A 26509-nucleotide genomic window follows, 5' to 3' on the forward strand; every position below is an offset into this window, starting at 1 on the left:
TACCATTGGTAGGAAGCACAAGCCGAATTTGAATAAACTCATTCTGTCCCAGCCACCTGTCATTTAAAATCTTCATATCGTATGTTTTCTTTTTTCATCAAATTTATGAAAGTATTAGTCCAAACTTGCCAGAGAAGTATATACTGAATGTTCGTGCAGATGATGTATTTATTTTGTGTTCAAATATTTCAATTATTGTTGATAGTATCCTTCCAATTTGTGGGTATAGTGTGCAAAAGCCGAAGCATTTAAAAGTATTTCTCCATAATAATATATTCTGTCTTTAATTCATTGAATTTAAGTAAACCATGTTCATCAAAGATATCATTTATCCTTATTATGCCTCTGTCCTACCAATTTGATTATAGCAACATTGTGAAGCCAAACTGGATGGAAAAGAATAACTTGAATGTTTGTGATAACAAATATTTCTGTTACTGTTAATAGTATCCTTCCATTTTGTGGATATAGCATGCAAAAGCTGAAGATAATCTAAGCATTTCCCGTAAATATTATATTTTTTCTTTAATTGATCACAGATATCATTTATCCATAATATGCCTCTGTCCATCCAATTTGATTGTAGCAACATTATGAAGCCAAACTGGATGGAAACGAATATCTTGAATATTTGTAATAATAATGGTTTATTAATAATATATGCAAATATTTCTATTTGAGTTAATAGTATCCTTCCATTTTGTGGATATAGCATGGAAAAGCTGAAGATAATGTGAGCGTTTCCCCTAAATATTATATTTTTTCTTTTATTGATCACGTTTAAGTAAACCATGTTCATCGAAGATATTCTTTATGTAGATTATGCCTCTGTGGTCCTACCAATTTGATTGTAGCAACATTATTAAGTGAAACTAGCTGGAAAGGAATATCTTGAATGTTTGTCATAAAAATGTTTTAGTAATTATCTATGCAAATATTTCTATTGGTATTCAAGTATCACCCCTTAATATTATATTTTTTCTTATTTCATCGAATTTATGAAAGTATTAAGCCACACTGGCTGGAAAAGTATATCTTGAATATTCGTGGTAATGATGTTGTATTTATTATGTGTGCAAATATTTCAATGACTGTATCCTTCCAATTTGTGAGTATACTGTGCAAAAGCCAAAGCATTTCAAAGTATTTCTCCATAATATTATATTTTGTCTTTAATTCACCGAATTTAAGTAAACCATCCTTATTATCCTTATTATGCCTCTCTGTCCTACCAATTTGGTTGTAGCAGCATTGTTAAGTCAAACTGGATGGAAAAGAATAACTTGAATGTTTGTGATAACAAATATTTCTATTTCTGTTAATAGCATCCTTTCATTTTGTGGATATGCATGCAAACGTTGAAGATAATCTAAGTGTTTACCCTAAATATAATATTTTTTCTTTAATTAATCCTGTTTAAGTAATCCGTGTTCATCGAAGATATTCTTTATGTAGATTATGCATCTGTGGTCCTACCAATTTGATTGTAGCAACATTATTAAGCCAAACTGGCTGGAAAGGAATATCTTAAATGTTTGTCCTAATAATGTTTTAGTAATTATCTATGGAAATATTTCTATTGTTATCCAAGTATCTCCCCTTAATGTTATATTTTTTCTTATTTCATCCAATTAATTAAAGTATTAAGTCAAACTGGCCAAACATTTTGAGTATGTTTACTTAGTTATCAAACAGTGATTTAACTATGTTTTGGTGTGTTATGTTAACAATTTATCCTATCATAACTTATTTCTCAAGGTGTAGAGTATAATTTCTCATTAAATTCTTTGTTCAGTTATAATGAATTGTCTATCGTTACTAACTCCCCTTTATCGGTAATAATACTGTTAATTAGTTTACTAATAAAGTTCCTGTTTTAAGATGGCAAAACAATAATGATGTTTTCCTTCCTTTCTCATACCTGGATTCTGTTTCTAATTTGTATGTCCCTTCATTCATCTTCTTCTTCTTTTAGGTTTTCAAAAAATACTTATATTTAGATAAGACGTACAGCTCTGAATCCCTTATGTTCAAAATTCGTTCCCTAAGTCCCTTATCTATTTGCATATCCTTTTCCACTAAATGTTTTCTTTCTTCTTTCTTTTTTGTTTTTAAATAAGAGGAAAAGATGTTGATTTGCCTCCTAGTTTTCTCTAAAATGTTTCCAAAAGTAGAGACTAACTGATTTGAAATCCAGATTCGGATAAGTCAGTTCAGGAAGTTGCCATTGGTAGAAAGCACAAACAGAATTTGACTAAACTCATTCTGTCCCAGCCACCTGTCATTTAAAATCTTAATTATATATTTTTTCTTATTTCATCAAATTTATGTAAGTATTAAGCCAAACTGGCTGGAAAAGTATATCCTCAATGTTCATTGTAATGATGTTGTATTTATTATTTGTGCAATTGTTTTAATTACTGTTGATAGTATCCTTCCAATTTGTGGGTGTAGTGTGCAAAAGCCGAAGCATTTCGAAGTATTTCTCCATAATAATATATTTTGTCTTTAATTAATCGAATTTAAGTAAATCCGTAAACCATGTTCATCAAAACTATCCTTTATCTATAATATTCCTCTGCCCTACCAATTTGATTGTAGCAAATTGATTAAGCCAAACTGTCTGGAAAGAATCTCTTGAATGTTAGCGGTCATACATTTTGACACTATTTGGTCAAAGGAAGTTACTCCTTTTGTACTTGTGGAATAGGAAACAAGTATAATCACCCAAATGATAATATCAACAGTGTATTAGTATTAACTATTCAGACAAAAAACACCTTAGCCTCTGAAATTCCAGGATGGCGACCCCTTTTTCCTTTCAATTCCTTTCTCATGTTAAGTCTGCATAGTTAGGGCGCAAAGCCAGAATCGCTGGAAGCCCTATTGTTATCGTCGGATTTAGTAAATTAGTAACTGTTGACCTTGTGCCATCGACGGTAATGTCTGCAATTGTAAAATGAACAATATCATATTTTGTGAATTCATGAATTTGAATTTGAAATGGGTGTTAAATAGCATGGCTACACGTCTCGTGTTTGACCTACACTCAACAGGTAGGTAGATTTTTAGTAAATTTATTGTACCTAATAAAGCCTAGATATTTAATTTAATAGCATAGATACAAATATGAAATATTGGAGCTCGATAGTCACATGTTGTCGTTGTACAAGGGCATTGCATGTAACGCGTTGTGCCAGTTGTGGGAGTATCTGCGGCGTGTTCTGACGTTGACGTACACGTTGATCGAGTTCGACCCAGAGGTGTTGGGTTGAGATCTGTAGATCTCGACGGCCAGGGCAAGCCTTTGATGAAGGTATTCATTGTGAAGGTAGTCTACCGTGACACGAGCTGTGTGCGGTGGAGCTCCGTCTAGCGGTTATTGTTAGGAAGAAAGTGAGGTTGAAGAAGTTGATTAATGTAGCGATTTGCTGTCATATTTTTCTGAACCACAACCAAGTCTGATCTCGATCAGTCGAATGTAGCAATCCTGTGCAGGGGTGGTAACGCTTGGTCGGCCGGTTCTCGGACGTTCTGCAGTGGAATTGAGCTGTGTATCGGCCCCAAAGGCGACAAATGGCGAACTTGAAAAATGTTGACAATTGAATGACAAATTATTGGCTTATGCTTGCCTTTTTATAGCCACTACCACGAGTTACGAATGCTATGACTTGCACGTGCATTTTGCTTTACTGTTTTCCTCCATGACATTTTTAACAAGTATGAAAACAATGCCGTTTAAGACATTGCAAATCGACAATGACTACGTTTTGACGCACCATTTGTCGAATATCAGGCCACAAACATTTTCCAATAACATATATCCAATTCATATACCGAATTGTTTATGTAGTCAGGTTCCGTGAACTACAATTGTGGACAAGCTTACATAGGAGAAACATCTAGGCCCCTCAAAACCCGAATTAAAGAACATCAAAGCCTAGTCTCCAAAGATGACTCTAAATCAGCTCTATCAGACCACATCCGTGACAACCCAAGCCACAACATCCAGTGGGAGAGAGTCACAACCCTCGCCACCAGCCTCAAAGACTTCAAGATCAGGAAACTACAAGAAGCCATCAACATCAAAAGACTTCAGCCCTCAATCAACCGTGACCAAGGCTATTACATACCCCTGGCGTACCATCAACTCATCAAAGACCCCAATCAGCCATAATCCCGTTGTTTACATTACTGGCTTCATCCTTTGTTCATGGCACTGACTTCACCCATGGTCATCATCACTGCCCTTGTGTGTACACATCAGGCTTCTCTACTCCAGTATACAATATCTACCCTACTGTATAAACATTGCCTCCTACGTGTATATATACTTGCTTACTGCACTTACTTTCGCAAGCGAGCAACACCTCCCAAGCCAGCACAGAGCATTGCCTGATAGCCAGCCAAGGAGAACTCCAACATCGGTAATTATCACGTCATCCTTTCAGCCTTATTCACATACTCTTACAATCACTCTCACCGTTTGTTTGTTTGTTGTTTAACGCCAACCTAGCAGTCTTCAAGCTACAGGACAGCGGTTTGTAAATAAACGAGTCTTGGCCAGACAATCAGTTGCAGTTTGTACTCCGAGCGAGCAACACTTCCCAAGCCAGCACAGAGCATTGCCTGATAGCCAGCCAAGGAAACTTCACCATCGGTAATTATCATCACGTTATCCTTTCATCCTTACTCACATACTCTTATCACTCTCACCAAATTAATCACAAAACCCCTAAATCCTTAAAAAAACAACAACAACAACACTCAAACACACCCTTTAGTCTCAAACCGACACCTTACCCTCACCCATCTCCTTAACACAGCACGCTCTCATTTCTATTCACTACCCACGCCCACCACTCAAACGCACCCTTTGACCCAACTCCTAAAAACCAAAAACACCTAATCCCCCCTTCTCCTAAACACAACGCACGCTTTTTCCTCTTCACCACCCACGCCCACCACTCACCTATCACTCCACTCCTTCGACTAAATATTTCCTAATCCCAGCTTTCCACTTGTCTCACCAACCCCAGCCTTCCAGCAAAAAAATAAATCTCTAGGGTTCAGGCACCACACATCTCAACTCACCCAAACCAAACACCCCAAAACATGACAGACACACGCATCATCTCACACGCAGACACCCCAGATCCTGACTTACCCACACCCGCGGAAGCGCACAACACCTCCGGGAGGACAGTCGAAAACATTGTTCCGGACGAGTATGGCTCAGACATGGAACATACCACCCCCACCAAACCAGCCAACTCACCTCCACAATACACAAACCCCAAAAAACGTAAGCTCGACTCATCCACTCCACCACCTTCTCCCACACCCACCCCGGCTTCCTTCATCACCACCTTCGCACTATACTTCTTCGCCGCAGGCTCAGCATCAATCTTAACTAAACAACTCTCAGCAGACAGGATAGGTTTATGGTTTAAACGCGAAAAAATCCATTACAGCAACATCAAAAAAGCAAATAAAGGTTACCAAATAATATTCCCAAATCAAGATTCATTCAATGCAGCTAAAAAAATAGTACAAATTTTTCACGTAACCGTAACAAAACAAATTCCAAATTGGCAGCAATTCACCCGAGGGGTAATAAGAGTAAACCCTAGAGAAACAGCCGAAGACCTAGAACTCTACACCCAAGAAGCAAACACAAATCAATACCCTCAACCCCAAATAACAAGCACCCGCAGGATAACAACAAACAGAAACGGCAAAACGGTCCCTACATCAATCGTTATTGTAAACTTAAAAAAAAACTGCTAAATTTCCTGAAGCCCCTAATCACATCTCTTTCGGTGCCCACACTAAACTAGAAGTTAAACCATACATCAAACAGGTCAAACAATGTTCTAACTGCCTTAGATATAACCACACGGCCACCCAATGTACATTCAAAAAAACTAAATGTAAAAAATGCGCCCAAACCGATTGCCCAGGTACATGCTCTCCCTGGTGCATCCATTGCAAATGCATAAAACATACATCACTCTCAAACCAGTGTCCGCACAGACATGCCCTAACACAACAGGCCAACAAACACATAAACATAGATTCGGCCAAAATCCAAACAAGAAAATATGCACCACCTACATCCAAACCTCTCCTCCCCACACCACACTCAAACACCACACACAAACTCTCGGATTCAATCTGGGGCAACCACATAGAAACCGCACCCACCACTTCCACACATCACCTCACACAGCCACCTACCAACTCCCCCATAACATCAACACCCGCATGCAAAGCAAACAGCAAAACCACAGACACACAACGACCCTCAGCCAGACACTTTACAGCCCACAAGGCAACAACACTTCCCCACAAGCAACCACAACAAAAAAACTCAAACACTGAGGAAACCACAGCTACCCCCAACACGCAAGCACAAACTCAACACCCCACACCACAAACACCTCCACAGGCCTCCCCAATGAAAACTCAAACAATAAAAACCAACCTAACCGACGAAGACGAGTATTCTTCCACCGAGGAAATAAATGAAATCACTTTCTCAGCTCCTAAAACCAACAAAAACTTCAGGCGCAAAAATCCCCAATTAACCAGCACTAAAACTCTTAATAACCTCACACTACTCCTAGCCTACATGCATAAGCAAAACTCACCAAATGCTAGTATTAAAGCTTTTCACTCAGTAGCACAAAAACTAAAACTCACAACTCTCTCCTTTGAGTTATTTCTCTCCCAACTTAGGGAAGCTACCAATTAAACAAAACCTAAAACTCAAAACAAACTAATAACCTCTCATCCCCCCAAATGGAAGGACTAAATATATTTCAGTGGAACGCCAACGGATTAGCCTCCCACGGCCAGGAATTAAAAGCTAAATTCAAACGAGACAAAGGTCCACACATAGTCTGTATACAGGAAACTAAATTCTCTACCAGATCTAAATTCACCCTACCAAACTATAACTCAATAAGAACTGACCGAGCCAAAACAAACCCAGGTAGAGCCGGAGGCGGCCTAATCATATACGTCAGGGAAGATTTAAGCTACAAAGAACTAAAAATAAACACACCGAACCTAGAAGCAAACGGTATCCAAATAACAAATAACAACCAAAAAATTAATATCATAAATATATACCACTGGGTAGAAAAACAGGTCAAACCTGAGGATTTAAACACCCTCCTCCAAATAGGCAATAAATCTACAATCTTCCTAGGAGACTTTAATGCCCACCACCCTACCTGGGGTATAGAAGATAAAATAGATAAACACGGAAAACTCATTTCAGAATGGATAGAACAAAATGACCTAATACTACTAAATAACAACCAACCTACTAGATACGACAAAATACACCACAAAATGTCGGCTATCGACTTAACCATATGCACCCCAGATTTAGCCCAAAGTATTCAATGGGAAGTACACGGGGTACCACTAGGTAGTGACCACTTCCCCATAAATATAACTATAGGAGACGTAAACATCCCATCACCAGCCCCAAACCAGGAACCTTAAAGTCCACTACAACAAAGCCGACTGGGACAAATTTCAGGACATTTGCAACCAGGCTAACCTAGCTGACCTAGAAAGTAACGACCCCGAAATCTACTGTAAAAACCTCACTGACTATATAATAAACGCAGCTAAAAACTCCATTCCTTTCAAAACAACCAGCATAGGCAAACCCTCGGTTCCTTGGTGGAACGAGGAGATAGAACAAACGAGGCGTAAACGCAAATCCGCATTCAATAAAGCCAAACGTGACTTCAAACACCTAAAGATAGCACACGAACTAAATCACAAAGTACAAAGCTTAGTTAAAACAGCTAAAACAAGAGACTGGAAAAAAATTTGCGAAGAAATTAACCATCATACAGACGCCAGAACAGTTTGGCGCAAAATCCGCGCCATTAGGGGCATTAAACGTCATAAAAAAACTCCCAACGTAAACAATTCAACAAACCCCACTGAAAAAGCTAATAACCTAGCAAATCACTTCTCGGCCGTCAGTAGCAATAGCAACTTCAACCAAAAATTCCAGGAACAACTAAAAGCAGAAACCAAATTTACCAAAGAGCCAAAAGATAATAACCTAGAAATTAATCTCCATTTCACAATGGAAGAACTTCTCCACGTCCTACAAAATAGGAAAAAGGGCACAGCCCCAGGCTTAGACCTTACTTCATACCAGATAATTAAACAACTACCACCCAAACTACTCCAAACTCTTCTCAAACTCTATAACCTCATATATCTAAACGGACATGTCCCATCACCTTGGAAACAAGCCCTGGTCATACCAATCCCCAAACCCAATAAACCAGCTGACCAGGCTAATTCATACAGACCAATCTCCCTAACTTCTAACTTATGCAAAGTAATGGAATCAATGGCCAAAAACAGGTTACAACACTACTTAGAACAAAACAACATAATAAATCCAGACCAAAGCGGTTTCACTCCTGGACGCTCAACCTTAGATAACCTCGCCCGACTAGAGCAGGACATTAAAACAGGCCAACTTAACAAACAATATACTACAGGCATCTTTCTAGACTTCTCCAAAGCATTCGACATGGTTTGGCATAACGGGCTAATACAAAAACTACAAAAAATAGGACTTAAAGGTCAAATAATTAACTACATCCAAAGTTTCCTAACAAACTGCAAAATCACCGTGGGCATAGACCAAACGCTATCGGACCAATGTCCCCTAGAAAATGGCACTCCCCAGGGCAGCATCCTAAGCCCAACACTCTTCAATATTATGATTAACGATTTATTCGAGGGACTATCCCCCAAAGTAAACACATCAAAATTCGCGGATGATGGAGCCCTCTGGATCCGCACTAAAAGCATTAAAATGGCCCAAAACTTACTACAAAAATCTCTAAATAAAATACAAAAATGGGCTGACAAATGGGGCTTCTCCCTAAACTCAGAAAAAACCACAGGAATAGTATTTAAACACAAAAATATGCAACCCGCCACCCTAAACCTCCAACTAAACAACAAACCAATCAAATTCCAAAAACAAACCAAATTCTTAGGATTAATCTTCGATGAACATCTCACCTGGGATGCTCACATTAAAAACCTTGTAACCAGATGCAGCAAAGACCTAAACACGTTAAGATGCCTAACCGGCTCCAACTGGGGGGCCTCTAAAAACACCCTCCTCTCACTCTATATATCACTAATTAGGTCCAAACTAGACTATGGCAGTGCCATTTACGACACCTTAAACAACTCTCTCATTAAAAAACTAGACTCAATCCAGTATCAGGCCCTAAAACTAATCACACGAACTCAACATGGCACCTCTTCCACCTCACTCCAGGCCTTAACAGGAGAAATGCCACATAAACTACGTAGGGAACAACTTACCCTAAACTTCTGGGCCGCGTCCCAATCAAACCCACTAATCGAAAACTTAATAAAACAAAATATTAGCCCTAGAAACCAAGCCCTAGCCCGGAAACATCCACTACTTACTCCAATTTCCCAAAGAATAACCAATTACCTAAACGAACACAAAATAAATAATCTTAAACAAAACAATAAATCATCCAATATCTTCACTCCAAAACTTAAAATACCAAAAACAGACACAACACTAGCCGATACACTAAATAAACAGACCGATCCTAACATCGCTAAAACCACCACACTAGCATACATACATGAACATTGGCCAAATTGGTGTCACATATACACAGACGGATCCTCAGATCCGATCTCAAAACACACAGGTTTCGGAGTCCACATCGCACAACCAACCAAAGACACACAATCTTACCGACTCCCAAACAACCAATCCATATTCACGGCCGAACTAATGGGCATGGCCTCAGCACTACACAATCAGCAATCTAAAAAACACCAAAAAATCCTCATCCTAACCGACTCTCTCAGTGGACTACAAGCCCTCAAAAATAAAAACACTAAAAACCGCCCCAAACTAATAAATCAAATACTCAATAGCTCAAACAACTTAACTAAGGTAGGTAAACAAATAGAGTTCATTTGGATCCCCGCCCACGTAGGAATCTTTGGAAATGAAAAGGCAGATAAAGCAGCAAAATTATCCCTTAAACTCCCAGAAATAAGCTTAAACTTACCCAGCTCAAAATCAGAAATCAAAAGTGTCACTAAACAAAAAATTAACAAAAAATGGCAAAATATATACCAAAACTCAAATAGCCAAATCAGGAAAGTACTCAAAAAACCCCTAAATAAACCCAAAATACTACACCCATCCAAAAAAATCGACAGAATAATTACCAAACTACAAACAGGCCACACCAAACTAAATAATCACCGTAAAATAGCTAAACTACACACAACAGGAAACTGCCCACATTGCAAACAACAAGAAACACCAGAACACGTACTCATTCACTGCACACACTACCAAACACACCGAACAACACTACAGACCACCCTAAATCTTAAAACCGGACTTACACTAGAATCAATCCTAAATCCACAAAATAAATTAGAAAAATTCAAAGCCTTAGGCATATACCTAATAAAAACAGGACTAATTAGTCGCATTTAAACCCCAAATAAAATATTAAAACCAAAACTACCTTATTTGATAACCACCCAACACACACAGCTCCCTTAGTTCGTCCCCCACCCACTCTTGGCATTCTTTCCAAATCTCAAAATTTCAAAATTACTATATAAGTAACCCCTAAAGCCCCCTCCTGGGTTGCACAAACTCACTTTTCCCCTTTTTGGAAACACATTAAATGGCCTGGCCGGGCCCGTGTGCGACATACGCTTGCAGTCGGAAAGCGCACGTTAAATCTCCAATATAAGTAAGTAAGTAACTTACTTTCGGCGCTAACCATAACTTAGAGGTCAAACCATACATCAAGCAAGTAAAGCAATGTTCTAATTGCCTACAATATAATCATACCGCTAATCACCCAAAACAACAACACTCACGCACGCAAAACAGTATACCCAGGCTCCGACTGGGACCAAAATCAGCAAGACGCATACATCGCAAACGAAACAAACACCCCACACACCCCACACACCCCACACATCCCACAAACCCACACTCCCACCCTCCCCACCTCTCTCCCCACAATTACCACATCTACACCCGCAAGCAAAACCCAACGCACAACGACCACCACACAACCAGCACCAACACAAGCCATCACAGCCACAAGGGCAACAACACCCCAACACCTACAGGCACCCCCCGAACATCCAGTCAACAGGGAAACTACAGAAACCACTCAGACTCTCACACCCAAACCCAGCATGCAACCCACCACCGAAGAGAGTGACCAAACTAAAGATAATTTAACAGAAGAGGACGAGTACACATCCTCAGAAGAAATATACGATCTAACCTTGTCAGCCCCCAAAACCAAAAGCCATAGAAAAAAACTCAACCAAAACGTAGCAAGCAAAAAACTAAACAACTTAGTCCTCCTACTAGCTTACATGTTAAAGCAGTCTAACCCAGAAGCCAGCTCCAAAGCCTTCTTTGGTGTAGCACATAAACTAAAACTCGTCACCACCCCTTTCGACCGTTTCAGCAGCAACCTTAATGACCTACTAAAGTAAATACCTAAACCAAGCCTAAACCAAACATAAATCAACCCAGTTTCCCAATGGAAGGCCTAAACATTTTTCAAATGGAATGCCAATGGCCTCGCCGGCCATGGTTCTGAACTTAAAGCTAAATTCAAAATAGATAAAGGTCCCCATGTAGCATGTATTCAAGAAACCAAATTCTCACATAAAACTAAATTCAACCTTCCAAATTTTAACGCAGTAAGAACCGACAGGTCAAAAACCATCCCAGGCAGAACAGGAGGAGGTCTAATCATCTACGTTAGAGAGGATATTAACTACGAGGAAGTTAAAGTAAACACTCCTAATCTAGAAGCTAATGGAATCCAAGTCACCATCAATAACCAAAAAATAAAAATCATTAACATCTATCACTCAACACTAAAACCAATTAAAGATACAGACCTAGACATCCTTTACCAATTAGGAAAAAAATCAACCATCTTCCTAGAAGACTTCAATGCCCATCATCCTACCTGGGGCATTGCAGATAAACCAGACAACCATGGACAACTGATATCAGAGTGGATCGGAAAAAATGACCTAATACTATTAAACAATAACCAACCAACTAGATACGACAAAATCCACCACACCATGTCGGCTATCGATTTAACAATATGTACGCCAGACTTAGCACAAAGTCTGATGTGGGACGTCCACCCAGTACCTCTAGGCAGCGACCACTTTCCCATAAATATAACCCTAGGAAATCTAAAAATACCAAATCAAACCCCTAAACAGGAACCTAAATTTCAGTACAAAAACGCCAACTGGGACGAATTCCAAGAATTATGCAACCAAGCTAATCTAAACGATTTAGAAACAAAAGACCCCGAAACATTCTGTCAAAACCTAACTAACTTCATTATCAACGCAGCCAAATCCGCAATCCCCTTCAAATCATCCCACCCAGGAAAACCCACTGTCCCTTGGTGGAATGAGGAAATAGAGCTAACTAGACTAAAACGCAAATCGGCTTTCAACAGAGCTAAACGAGACCCCTCTCATCTCAAAACAGCCCATGAACTTAACCACCAAGTCCAAAACCTAGTTAAAACTGCTAAAACCAAAAACTGGAAACAATTCTGTGAGGAGCTAAATCACCACACCGTCGCTAGGAAGGTGTGGCGCAAAATTCACGCCATCAGAGGCATCAAACGGCACAAAAAGCCCCAATATAAACAACTCAACTAACCCCACCCAAAAGGCCAACAACCTAGCCAAACACTTCTCTAAAGTTAGTAGCAACAGTAACTTCAGTAAAAAATTCCAAGATAAACTAAAAAAAGAAAGTTAACCAAATTCTCCAAAGAAAACAGACAAGACAACCTAGAAATAAACCAGCCTTACACCTTAGAAGAACTAAATCACGTACTAAACAATAGAAAAAAAGGAACAGCCCCTGGCCTAGACCTCACCTCTTACCAAATAATCAAACACTTACCTACCAAACTACTCCAAACTTTACTTAAACTATACAACCTAGTCTACCTAAACGGACAGGTCCCATCCTCATGGAAGGTAGCTCTAGTAATACCAATACCTAAACCAAATAAACCAGCAGACCAGGCTAACTCCTATAGGCCCATCTCCCTAACCTCAAATCTCTGCAAAATAATGGAACTTATGACTAAAAATAGGCAACAGCACTACCTAGACCAAAACAACATCATAAACCCCGACCAAAGCGGCTTCACTCCTGGCCGATCAACTCTCGATAACCTCGCCCGACTAGAACAGGATATAAAAACAGGACAGTTAAACAAGCAATACACCATAGGCATATTCCTCGACTTCTCTAAAGCTTTCGATATGGTATGGCACCACGGGCTAATACAAAAACTTAAAGGCTAAAAGGCCAAATAATAAACTTCATCCAAGATTTCCTAAACAATCGCAAAATAACCGTGGGTATAGACCATGCGCTATCGGACCAGTGTCCCTTAGAAAATGGCACTCCCCAGGGCAGCATCCTCAGCCCAACCCTCTTCAATATAATGATAAACGATCTATTCGAGGGCTTATCCCCTAAACTAAACACTTCAAAATTCGCGGATGACGGAGCCCTATGGGTCCGCACTAAAAGCATTAAAATGGCAGAAAACTTAATCCAAAAATCTCTAAATAAAATACAACAATGGGTAGACAAATGGGGCTTCTCCCTTAACTCAGATAAAACAACAGGAGTAGTATTCAAACATAAAAACATGAAACCTGCCTTCCCAATCCTGCAGCTAAACAACCAAACAATCAAATTCCAAAAACAAACCAAATTCTTAGGACTCATTTTCGATCAACACCTCACCTGGGAGGCTCACGTCCAAAACCTAAAAACTAGATGCAGCAAAGACCTTAACACACGAAGATGTCTCACCGGCTCTAACTGGGGAGCCTCCAAAGATACCCTCCTCTCACTCTATACAGCACTAATTAGATCAAAACTAGACTACGGCTGCGCCATATACAATACCCTAAACAACTCTCTATCTAAAAAAAATTGACTCAATACAATACCAAGCCCTTAAACTAATTACACGCACCCAACATGGCACCTCCTACACCTCACTTCAGGCACTTACAGGGGAAATGCCACTAAATCTACGCAGGGAACATCTAAGCCTTAATTTCTGGGCCGCGTCCCAAACAAACCCTCTCATCCAAAACTTAATTAACCAAAACATTAGCCAAAGAAACCAAGCTCTAGCTCGCAAACACCCCTTACTCACCCCAATATCCAAAAGAATAACTAACTACCTCAATGAACACTAAACTCAAAATCTTAAACAAAATTGCAAAAAATCAAATATCTTCACCCCTAAACTCAAAATACCCAAAATAGACACAACGCTAGCAAACCAAATAAATAAACAAACCGACCCAAACATAGCTAAAACCACCACACTCGCATACATACACGAAAATTGGTCAAATTGGTGTCACATATACACTGACGGATCTTCAGACCCGATCTCCAACCACACAGGCTTCGGAGTCCATACCACACAACCAGCTATATCTGTCAACGCGCATGTGTTGACGGGGAAATTGGATTAAGGCTATAAATGTCATAATGTGAAATGCTGTGTTAGACAATGGTTCAACTGACCGCCGTTACGCATGGATTACATCATGTTAAAATAGTTCAGATTTCCTAAACGATACTGTACAAAAAGGGTTGTTGTTCAGAAGCTACAATTCTTTAACATTGCGTTGTCCAGAGTGCAGTTAAGTCACTCTGTGACAATTGCCGCCCTCTCGAGAAAGACATGTCCTCATGTCGAGATAAGTCGCTGTTCACATGTTCAAATATAAACGTGAAATTGTCAGTTATCATAATATTAAAAAGCATAATTATCCCGAATGCGAACGTTCTGTTGCACTCTGGCCCGGTGTGCCTGCATGTAGGCCACGTGGGCATCATATGGGGATTCTTCATATGGTTTAGGCCCGGGTACACATTTTTCATTATTGTCCAGGTATGCTACGGCGACACTGTCAGGCTTAGCCTCAGGGATCCAGGTGTTTTTGTTGTTGGGTAGATTCTGCCATTTGATGAGAAATTCGGGTTTGTTGTTCTTGACTCGCTGCTTAAGAACTCTTTCTGTAATTCGGGTAGAGCTGGGTTGGTTAGGAGGCGACTGTGTAGTTGTTTTAGTTTTCAGCACTGACGATGCAGTTTCTATTTTAGTTGAGGTCTGAGAACCAACACTGGCAAACGGGACCGGGTTCGTCATGGTCCCAGTGTTAACTGATGGGGACTTCTCAGATTGACATGACGCATCACTGTACGTAGGTGTTGCCTTCTTGTTGATACACATGGCAACTGTACTGACACTATTTACGTTTGGGGTGCTCAGCGAGGGACATTCATCAGCATGGAGTTGGGCACATTTTCTCTTCATATAACTGTTATGGCGTTTCCTATCTCGCTCCATTTTGGCCCGGGACTTCATGGTTGACGACTTTATCATGACATTACTCACTGTGGCTGCTGGCTGTTTCCTCCATTTAAGGTTCACTTGAAGGTTGTCCATACTTTCTTGGATGGTCCATTCGAGATGAAGGTGCTGGAGATCCATGTTGATCAGGACGCTAGCGATTTCATAGGGTAGACACAGGACTTGGGGATTCATCCTCGATATATACACGTATGTAGATGGTAGGCAAGTGGAAAGGTTACGGGATCAGGAGTAAGCTCAAAAGTTACTCTACCCGGATTCTCCACCAGTTGTCAACGCGCATGTGTTGACGGGGAAATTGGATTAAGGCTATAAATGTCATAATGTGAAATGCTGTGTTAGACAATGGTTCAACTGACCGCCGTTACGCATGGATTACATCATGTTAAAATAGTTCAGATTTCCTAAACGATACTGTACAAATAGGGTTGTTGTTCAGAAGCTACAATTCTTTAACATTGCGTTGTCCAGAGTGCAGTTAAGTCACTCTGTGACATATCCACACAATCTTACCGACTCCCTAACAACCAATCTATATTCACGGCCGAACTTATGGGCATGGCCTCAGCCCTGCATAACCAACAATCTAAAAACAACAATAAAATCCTAATTCTCACCGACTCCCTTAGTGGACTACAAGCCCTCCAAAACAAAAATACCAAAAAAACGACCTAAATTAATAATCAAATACTTAAAAGCTCCAACGACCTAACAAAAGCAGGCAAACAAATAACCTTCTTGTGGATCCCCGCCCACGTAGGAATTTACGGCAACGAAAGCGCCGATAAAGCAGCTAAATTATCTCTCAAAATACCAGAAATAAGCCTAAACCTACCCATCTCAAAATCAGAAATTAAAAGTGTAGACAAACAAAAGATAACCAAAAAATGGCATAATCAATATCAAAACTCAAATAGCCAAATCAAAAAAGTGCTCAGAAAACCACTAGCCAAACCTAAAATCCTACACCCCTCCAAAAAAATTGACAGATTAATTACAAAACTCCAAACAGGACACACTAACCGAAATAACCACCTAAAAAATCTTAAAAGGCACACCACAGGCAACTGACCCCACTGCAAACAACCCGAAACCACAGAACACGCACTCATCCACTGCACCCACTACCAAACACACAGAACTACACTACAAACCACCCTCAATCTAAATAAGGTTCCTACTCTAGATGAAATACTAAACCCTCAAAATAAACTAGAAAACTTCAAGGCCCTAGGCGTATTCCTAATCAAAACAGACCTAATTAAGCGCATCTAAAAACTAATTAATCTACCCATCCAAAATCCAATAAACATACAAACACCCACCTCACCCGGCTCCCTTAGTTCCCTCCTCCACACACCTTGGCATTTATTCCAAATTTAAAAATTCCAAAAATTCAATATAATTAAGCAACCCCTAAAAGCCCCCTCTTGGGTTGCACACACCACTTTCACCCTTTTCGGAATACACTAAATGGTCTGGCCAGGCCCGTGTGCGAAATACGCTACAGTCGGAAAGGGCACGTTAAATCTTCAATATCAGTCTGTCAGTCACTCTGTAAAACACTTGCTTGATAACGGTGTTAGAACCTACACCGAAACGTCGCTCTTAATTGTAATAAAGAAGTTGTTCATCCATAAATTCTTATCCTTACTTACATACTACCTGTGCGTTTCTATTTTTGAAGAGTGTATCTGGAACAATTATACCCGGTAACCCCATTTTCATACCCCATTGTTGATGCCATTTCAAGTGACATATGTATGTCTTGAAGGCAAAGTTAAGAACACGTTCTCTTTCGCATGTATTTTTTATTTTCAACGGGGTGTTTCTCTCCCAGACATATGCAGTTCACAGATACCGTCTTAATCTTACTAGCCACATTCAAAAGGATATCCTTATGAGACACAGTTTTTTTTATAAAGGCGTGTGTTCATAGTAGATAATGGTATAGATATAAGTACCCTCAGATATATTTGATAGTGATTCGCACATTTCCTGTTTCAATAACGTTGGAGCCTGGTTGTTATTTCATTTTGATAAAGATAGCGATACACTGGGATAAGGTAAACACTATAAGGGAATCACTGTATGATATTGCTTGCATGACAGTTGGGTGCTTATATACCGTTATGTAACGAAATAAATTATATCAACTTGGCATCAGCTGCTACGCAAAGGCGAGTGTTTTGCGGATTTCATTCTCAAAGGCCGTGTGTAAGATGCGGGCACGGTTCTACACGTATGTTTTTTTGCTGTTTAGTTTGCTTTTCATATGTCTTCACACCAAAGTCGCCTATCCGTTAGAAGATAAACACCTTTTAAAGTGTATACTGTTTTACTAAGTACATTGGAAGCAATCGTAGCAAACGCGTGGCCTTTGTGGTGTGAATGAATGTCGAGTCCACACTAAGACGTATTTTATTGTTATTTCCTACAGTGTAGGACAGTGTAGAACGCTTTCAAATTTTCAACACATACAAATTTGTAAGGGTTGTTAAGTTATTAGTTCAAAATTATATTTGTTTTTTGTTTTGTTATCAAAGTATTAAATTGTAAATCATATTTCGTTTTTGGCAAGTGTTAATTCATATTTCATTTCTTTTCCATTCCAAATTTATGTTTACTCATTATAATATGCCAATGGGCATAACTGCTTTGAGTCATTTATTATTTTCCACGTTGCCTCAGAAAGCATGCAGCTACAATCATTTGAATAGAGTAATAACTGAACACATCTATCTGACTCAACAAGGGAGAACATTTATATCACTGCATAAAATTGATCTCCTTAATGCCTGCACAAAAGCACAGTGTCGTGATTACAAAGTTGTAGACACATACTTATAAGTATTTGGAAACAAGAGGTACATATGTGTTAAATGAATTATAAAATATAGTTCTAAGAGGTTTTGAGCTTATTCTTGTCACTTATTATAAAACATAGGGTCTATCGAAATAGTCGATATGGTGATGCAAGATCATGTTAGACTATAGATTTTGTGGTTTTCTGAATGAACCCATCGCTTCTCAATAACATCTTGGAATACTATAAATTTAGTATTAAATGCACTTTTCAGATACAATATTTTTAACTTCTCTCTGCGTCATGCTAAATGCACATGTTGACATGCCAAGCATTTGCTTTAGTATGCCTTCCTGAGAGGTTGATAGATCACCACAGGTAGGGATGGAAACTGTTCCAAATGTCAATGAAGATATCGACTGGAAACGAGAGGGAAAGTGTTACGTTACCATTCCACGCTGCATGGTCCTGATATGACCTTTGAAAACAACAACAAAGCGCGGATTCATTTCATTAGGTATTTTCAAATTAGAAGATTCAATATGATTATATTAATAGCCAACTGTTGACATTCATGTCTAAATAGTAGTGATAGAACCCTAAGTCAAGGTTCGACATATCCGTGAATGTTAATCTCGAAGTTTGAGATTTATTACAAAACTAATATGCTACTTATGTATAAAGACATGTTTGGACCAAATATTTGGTTTGAGATAGGCATAGGCTTTAGGGAGTCTACTGCATATGACGGCGTATGCAATATAACATTGGGTAATATTAAATGTCATGAGGCCTGGGTAGGTCAAGCCAGCTTTGATGACGGAAGTCAAAGTTAGTCAAACTAGGTTGTCTCTTATCTAAATATATTCAGCTTTCGACAAAAATCCATTTCAGACACTATGGTACTTTACAAAAGTGCAAACGCGGCGTCCTTCGGCCTGTGTAGCTCAAGCGTCAATCACAAAATGTATGATTCACCCAAATAATCATACCCTTCCATTAAAACGAGTGTCAAACGCTTTGTTAGTCATCACATGCTGACGCATTATAAATATAGACGTCGAAACTTAAGCTGGGGTCGATTCAATATGATAAATTAGCACTATCATCGCACGTCATGATGATGATAATGTTGATTGGGTTAACACTCGAGTGAGTAAGTATGTGAATATATTTTTAAACCGCTGTTTAGCAATATTCAAATAATATAACGGCTAGGGACACCAGAAATGGGCTTCGCACATTGTATCCATGTGTGAAATCGAACCCGGGTATATGAGTGAAGAGTTTTCACCACTGTACTACCCCACAGCCTACGGACCATTTGCCTTGACTGACACGGTACCAAGTTCCTTCGTGGAAGTGTGTATTTTGAAGCCACTTGGATGTGTGATGGAACATGTTCTTCTTTCAAAACAAAGTAATTGTTTAGGCTGGATGTTTCGTTTGTTTTTATTGTTTAACGCCACACTCAGAAATAATCCAGCTAAATGATCCGGCCTGTAAATATTCGAGTAGGACCAGACAATCCAGTGGTTGATATTGTCAGCAACCATCGACGCCGTCAGATTGGAGGACACGCCGTCAACCATGTCAGCGTGTCTGACCACACGATCCAATTGGCCGCCTCTTACGACCAGCATTGGGTGCTGGGGACCTCCCTTCTAACCCTGTCTCCCCATGGAGGTCATGCTTAACGTCATGCTGGATGTCCACACAGAGAAAATATTTGTGGGTTTTGACTGCCCCTATTCTAAGGCATTGATGATTGCTGTCAATTTAGATCAGGCGCATTTGCAGTCGGGATACCCCTTTCACGTTGAATGGGGTGCAACTAATACTTTCTTTTATGACCCCTACCGCCGCCCCACCTAAACAAATCAAGTTATCTTTCTTACCATCTAAATACGAAGGAAAAAGATATATACAGTATATATTTAACGATAAGATTCCTTTCCATGGTAGGACCCGTGTATATCATAAGTATCCATGTTGATACAAAGCTAGTTCCTGGTATAACTTTATACATTGTAATTGTCGCCATAGAAATCGCTTATGTATTTCCGTAGGAGGAAGCGTGTAACCCTGTCAAATCCTTCCTGAAATAAAATTTAGCATCCCTCGGCTACATTTAGATTGCAACTCTCTATATATTTACTCAAAACATTTTATTACTGTACCGATCAGCTTTCTGAAAACACAAACTATCCATCAAGCTGCAATGTACAATGTAAACAATCTATTTACCCGCAACATTATTTTTAGTACTACTTTCAGTACGTCGCTAGCAACAGGGCGTTGTTTACAAATGTCAACAAATTTATCAAATAATTGTCAATTCTAGGAATTGACTGTTACTTCCTGGTCTACACAGAGAGCGCACTACATGAGCTAGTGATGTTTTCACAATCTACGAAGTGGGATACGCGATACTCATATCGGTGTATGCTCCATAAGTAATTTGATGTGTATTTCAAATGGATAATACAATGGAACACACAAAGATGTAAGTTCTTTTCTTATGAAAATAATTATTCATTCTTCTTACGTTTTCAGATTTTGTCATGTTTTGCAATAAATTCTTTGCATGCATAACCAAACGCAAGTTACAGATAGTGTAGTGTCTAGTCCGGACTAATATAGATTTTATAGTTCTAGCCTACTGACATACCATGCCGCTGTTTAACATGAAGACCCTACTCAGACACAGCATACTGACTCCGAGCCGACTAGTCCTTGTTTTAGCATGTTAACGCCGAGCCCCAGACAGCGTAACAACAAGGACCGATTTTTAACGTCTTTTGGTATGACGCGGCCAGGGCTCGAACCCCAAACCTTCCGCCATGCGGGCAGACACTCTACCACTAGAGCACGGAGCTCTGCAAATATCAAGTAGCTCTGTATATCTCATGTGTGTGAGACAAATATCAAGTAACTCTGTATATCTCATGTGTGTGAGACAAATATCAAGTAACTCTGTATATCTCATGTGTGTGAGACAAATATCAAGTAACTCTGTATATCTCATGTGTGTGAGACAAATATCAAGTAACTCTGTATATGTCATGTGTGTGAGACAAATATCAAGTAACTCTGTATATCTCATGTGTGTGAGACAAATATCAAGTAACTCTGTATATCTCATGTGTGTGAGACAAATATCAAGTAACTCTGTATATCTCATGTGTGTGAGACAAATATCAAGTAACTCTGTATATCTCATGTGTGTGAGACAAATATCAAGTAACTCTGTATATCTCATGTGTGTGAGACAAATATAAAGTAACTCTGTATATCTCATGTGTGTGAGACAAATATCAAGTAACTCTGTATATCTCATGTGTGTGAGACAAATATCAAGTAACTCTGTATATCTCATGTGTGTGAGACAAATATCAAGTAACTCTGTATATCTCATGTGTGTGAGACAAATATCAAGTAACACGCGCTGGTCATGTATTTTGACTTTTTGAGTAAGCCATCGGTTTCATCTAAAGATCAATTACTGTTCATACACATTTACTCACATCGGTCTCTGGAGACATTGATATTGCCTTGTCAAATTATGGTTACTTCCTGTTCAATGCAAAATAAGTCAGCTTCATGTTCGGTGGAGAATGTTTGTAAACGAATATGGGGTGTGTTTACAACTGAGCGTCACCTGCACCTTGGTAAATGTTCAGGCCATGCCGTTCTAATACTTCACATACTTGCCATAGCTACTTAAATACAACCTTTCTATTCCGGACGCAGCTCTAGACCTGTCTCAATGTGGTGCTGCCACCTCCTGACCATGCTGCCAGCATGCAATACTAACCACCTGCTATACAGGCTACACCTAGCTCTTCGAAAAGTGCAGGTTTCGGTTCTGGAATATGAGACAACTAATCTATACTCTCCCCAAACAGCAGGGGTTCATAAACTTTCTTAGGTTGTTTGCACACGTACAATACATCGTCAATATGTTCTGTCATGTTACATCTAGACCTTCCTTTTTCGTATCCATCCATTACCATAACTCAAAACCGTTTTGTATTTCTTTAACCATCTCTTATTTTCAAATATCCCTTTGTTTAAAGAAATACCCTGAAAATTCGGTTATGTTATGACAAATTGTTAATTAAAATGAATGGACTCAAACAGGTTTAGTTTTAGTCAGACCCATAAGATTAAAAGGATTATATTATCATTGTTCCATTGATTAATATAGGGTGTGTTGACATTCAGTGCTTTGTGTTACTGTTAAGCGGATTGATGCAATGAAATATGGTTTCCAGGTCATCTCCTCCATTAAGCCACATGCATAAACTTCATTAAATTAAGATATTTGGAGACTGAAAGTAAAATGGAGCTAGATATGTACAACGAAGAATTTGATAAATGAACACATGAAAAGAAAGTGGTACTTGTATTCTATAAACTGTAAATTGCACATTTTACCCAATCTACATTGTTTCAGGATGTTGGCATATGGAATAGATGTCAACTGGTTATACATCACATCAATAGTAATATCGGTTGTGGAGAAACCACTACCAGATTTTGATCACGCTGTAAAATATACTGTCCTATTTATGCACCATGGTATATCTACATGTGTAAAATATTTAATATGGTTGTAAAATGAGTCGTTTGGTAGGGTAAGATAGACACAATATGGGTAGGTAGGTGGGAGAGGATGATTAGGGAAGCTTAGTTATAGAACCTGGTATAACCAATAAACCGTAATAAATATATGGGCATGACTAAATGACGATGGCAATTAAGAACGATTTAGTTGTCAATGAAGACAGTGATGTTTGAATTACATAAATTAGTATACACATTACAGTGAATATTTATTTCAAGAAGTCAAGTTGCTATCTATATTCACGGTACATACAATTGTTAAACTTCAAAATATTGTTGTTGAAATATCGAGGAATACTTTTTTATTTATCATAATTTAGGGATGTTTTTATGCAATTGGGCACTCAGTTTTCACTACAAAAACATTTGACATTTGGACTCGTTTCAGCGTGTGTGAAAGATACAATGAAAATATAATTAAGATTTGATTTGAGGACAGTTTCTCGTTTGTTGGCAAAATACACAAGTATTAGCACGATCAGATTATACATAGAATTCGGGTGGAATAGATGATTATATCTGTCACGTCAAAATGGAAAGCTGTAAAGCGTGACTTACCTTTTAGATTGCAGAAATGAAATCGATCACCTATGCTCATCTACAAAGCAGGCCTACTCATGCAAATGGCCGTGTCAATGTCGCTTTGTTCATCTGATGATTACTGAAAATAAATTCATAGACACCATAAGGGAGGATGCTTTTTTATTTATTGCATATTCGGGTCATATTTACCTATCATTGGCCTGATCACCTGCCTAATTATGAATTATCAGACTGTTTGTTGTTAGAATTTTACGATTTAAAAACAAAACAGCAGAAAGGTGTCAGAAATCTAAAACAAAACAGTTTACACTACAGTCGAAATCCTTCATTATACTCTTTCCACATGCATAAAGTGCTCCAAGGCAGAATGTAATCATCAGAATTGGCATTGTTGTTATTATTATGATTATGTACAGAATAAAATAAAAAATGCAGCAAAGCGGGTTTGGGTGATCCTATCACAGTCAGGCTGGTTAGGCTCATCATCAGCTCAGGGCCCTTGCCTCTACACGCAGCCTAGACAGCGAATGGGACTTCTCCCAGGAAGCACTGCCTAGTCAAACCCATCCAGAACTTTTCGTAGAATGTGAAGTCTCACCAACACTGCAGCCTTCTGCATTACCCAAATTGTCAGAAGGGTTGTATTCCTTGTCGAAAACCCGGGTACTCTCCTAATGTCAGTCAACAGATTGGGAGGTACCAAACCTAAGGCACCGAAAACAATGGGGAATCGGACAACTTGGTACTTGGGATGCAAGTGTGACATTTCGAAAGCGAGGTCTGCATATTTGCCATGTTTTTCCTGAATCTTGTCAATCACATTGGTGTTGCTCTTCTGCAGGAACCAAATGAACTGTTTTCAACTTTCATTGATCTGCTAGATGTTGAAACCTATGTCCAGTTGGAATTACAAGATGAAGAAGCTATGTTCTCATTTTTTTTCTTTGGTGCTGATACTCACTTCTCACAATGTATTGATATAGTTACATGGGAATCTGTTTTACTGATATTTTCTGCTTATGTATTTACGTTAATGCCTTACCTTGATTATGTCATCTGATCTAACCTTTTGTACTGTGTGAATGGCATGGCACTGGTGCTACTGTCTTGTATTGTATATATGTCCAGGTAATATGAGTTTGTGTGAATACGTTTGATTAATTATGTATAATCTTCGGATTAACTTCGGGAGGAAATAAAGAATCTCTCTCTCTCTCTCTCTCTCTCTCTCTCTCTCTCTCTCTCTCTCTCTTAACTTAATCAAAGCATTTCTATAAGGATGTACAATGACAAGTGATAGGTATTCTTCAAATTTAAAGACAGTCTTAACAGACTGGTTCATTTTCAATTTAGAATATTTTGACAAATCCTCAAACCACATTTCGTAGTCACTCTCTTTACAACGCTCTTGAAACTCTGACAAAAACTCGCTCGTGTTGGCTAAAACACATAAAAGTGAAAAAAACCAAAATGTTTCTTTACACATTTCTCCATATTAAAATTATCTGATATGTACATTGCTATGTTACAATTGTTTGATAGTTGTATAGTAACTACCATAGAATGGACCATGACCGAATATTGGAAAGTTAATATAGTGATAGACTGTTGATGAAGTCATTTTATCTAAATATAATCCAGTTTGTTACTATAATCATCTAACCTCAATATTGAAAGAAACAATTGTTTTGATTAATACCGTTGTAAAGCATATACCTTGTCGCTGTTTTTGCAAAATCATACAGTTGTGGTGTTAAATCATTTAAGTGAAGAAATGTGCATACAAAGTCAACATACTCTATGTTATGTCCCACTTGCTTTGGTGAATTACCTCCAGGTAATTACCTCCTTCTGTAAATATGCCCAGTTATACACACTATGTTTGGAATATACAGACAACGGAAAAGCTCGACAAAATACATTTTCATCCAAAATGATTTGGGTGTGTAACATTCAACATGTATTCATGTTTCAATTTTTGTGTATTGATATAAACTCTAAAATCTGCCTGGAAAATGAAAGCATACACCTTCCAAATAATTTGACCAGACGTTTATAATGCGTCTACCATATGACTGACGTGTCAGATCTATTTATTGAATGTCCCTTTTCGTCTTATGTTACCATTATTATTAAAACAACGACAGGGTCTAGGAATTGCCAAAATGGAAACATTGCTTTATCGTTTCGGACCTAGCGGATATAAAACATTTCTACTATGGCGGAGCTTGTGAAGGCTAGCGAAAGTCTGCAGGAGTGATTCGTTAGATAAGCTAAGATATAACTTCTACCTTTGCCGATAAGATTCGAACTGTATTAAGACATGTATTGACATAATAAGTTCCGATATTTTGAAAATATTTTGCTTTTATCATATCAGTAATGACGTGATAGTAATGACACGCTTTCAAGATGGCGATACCTTGTGGTGTTTTGTCGCCACACACACGGTACACATAATTAGATGTGATCTATTCCATGTTACTGGCAGACTTGACTCACTGTAATTACTTGCAGGTACCATACAATGTATGATGGGAGTAATCTGCGCCGATTTTTCCCCGATTACATGGCTTTTTCCCCGATTACATGGCTTTTTTCCCTGGCCAGCTTTTGTTAGCACGAGGTCTGCGTGATTGTCCATTGCGCAGCTTCCGTTTGCCACCGTCTATTATTAGTTACAAGTCATTGGCCTGCCCCGAGATTATTATAGGCGAACAATGCTAGTCTTTTGCCTGGCCACACTCTCCTTTGAACATACATTTTAACTGTATAAAATGATTAAAATGTTGCCAGTATAGTATGCAAAACAGTATTAAACAGTGGTCACAATGATCAAAGGATGTTTTTCACGTGGACTGATAAACTAAATGTGAACACAAATTCACTTCGCAATCGAGTGAAACAAAAATTACATTTACAAAGAACTTAAACGGGTATTTCTTGTTCGATATTTTGACTTTAT

General features: G+C 38.7%; 1 protein-coding gene across 1 annotated transcript in view; it reads right to left on the reverse strand.

The window, feature by feature from the left end:
* The window catches only part of LOC139442876 (uncharacterized), a 117631-nt gene extending 91471 nt beyond the window's left edge, over nucleotides 1-26160 (reverse strand). Inside the window, exons 1-2 of the transcript XR_011651704.1 lie at nucleotides 26047-26160; nucleotides 23560-23662 (exon numbers count right to left, since the gene is read on the reverse strand). The gene's annotated coding sequence lies outside the window, so the exon portion shown is untranslated. The remainder of the gene's footprint in view (nucleotides 1-23559; nucleotides 23663-26046) is intronic.
* Between the last annotated feature and the right edge of the window lie 349 nt (nucleotides 26161-26509).

The sequence above is a fragment of the Haliotis cracherodii genome, unplaced genomic scaffold, assembly GCF_022045235.1.
Source record: "Haliotis cracherodii isolate W230 unplaced genomic scaffold, xgHalCrac1.p SCAF_5, whole genome shotgun sequence".
NCBI classification, from domain to species: Eukaryota; Metazoa; Mollusca; class Gastropoda; order Lepetellida; family Haliotidae; genus Haliotis; species Haliotis cracherodii.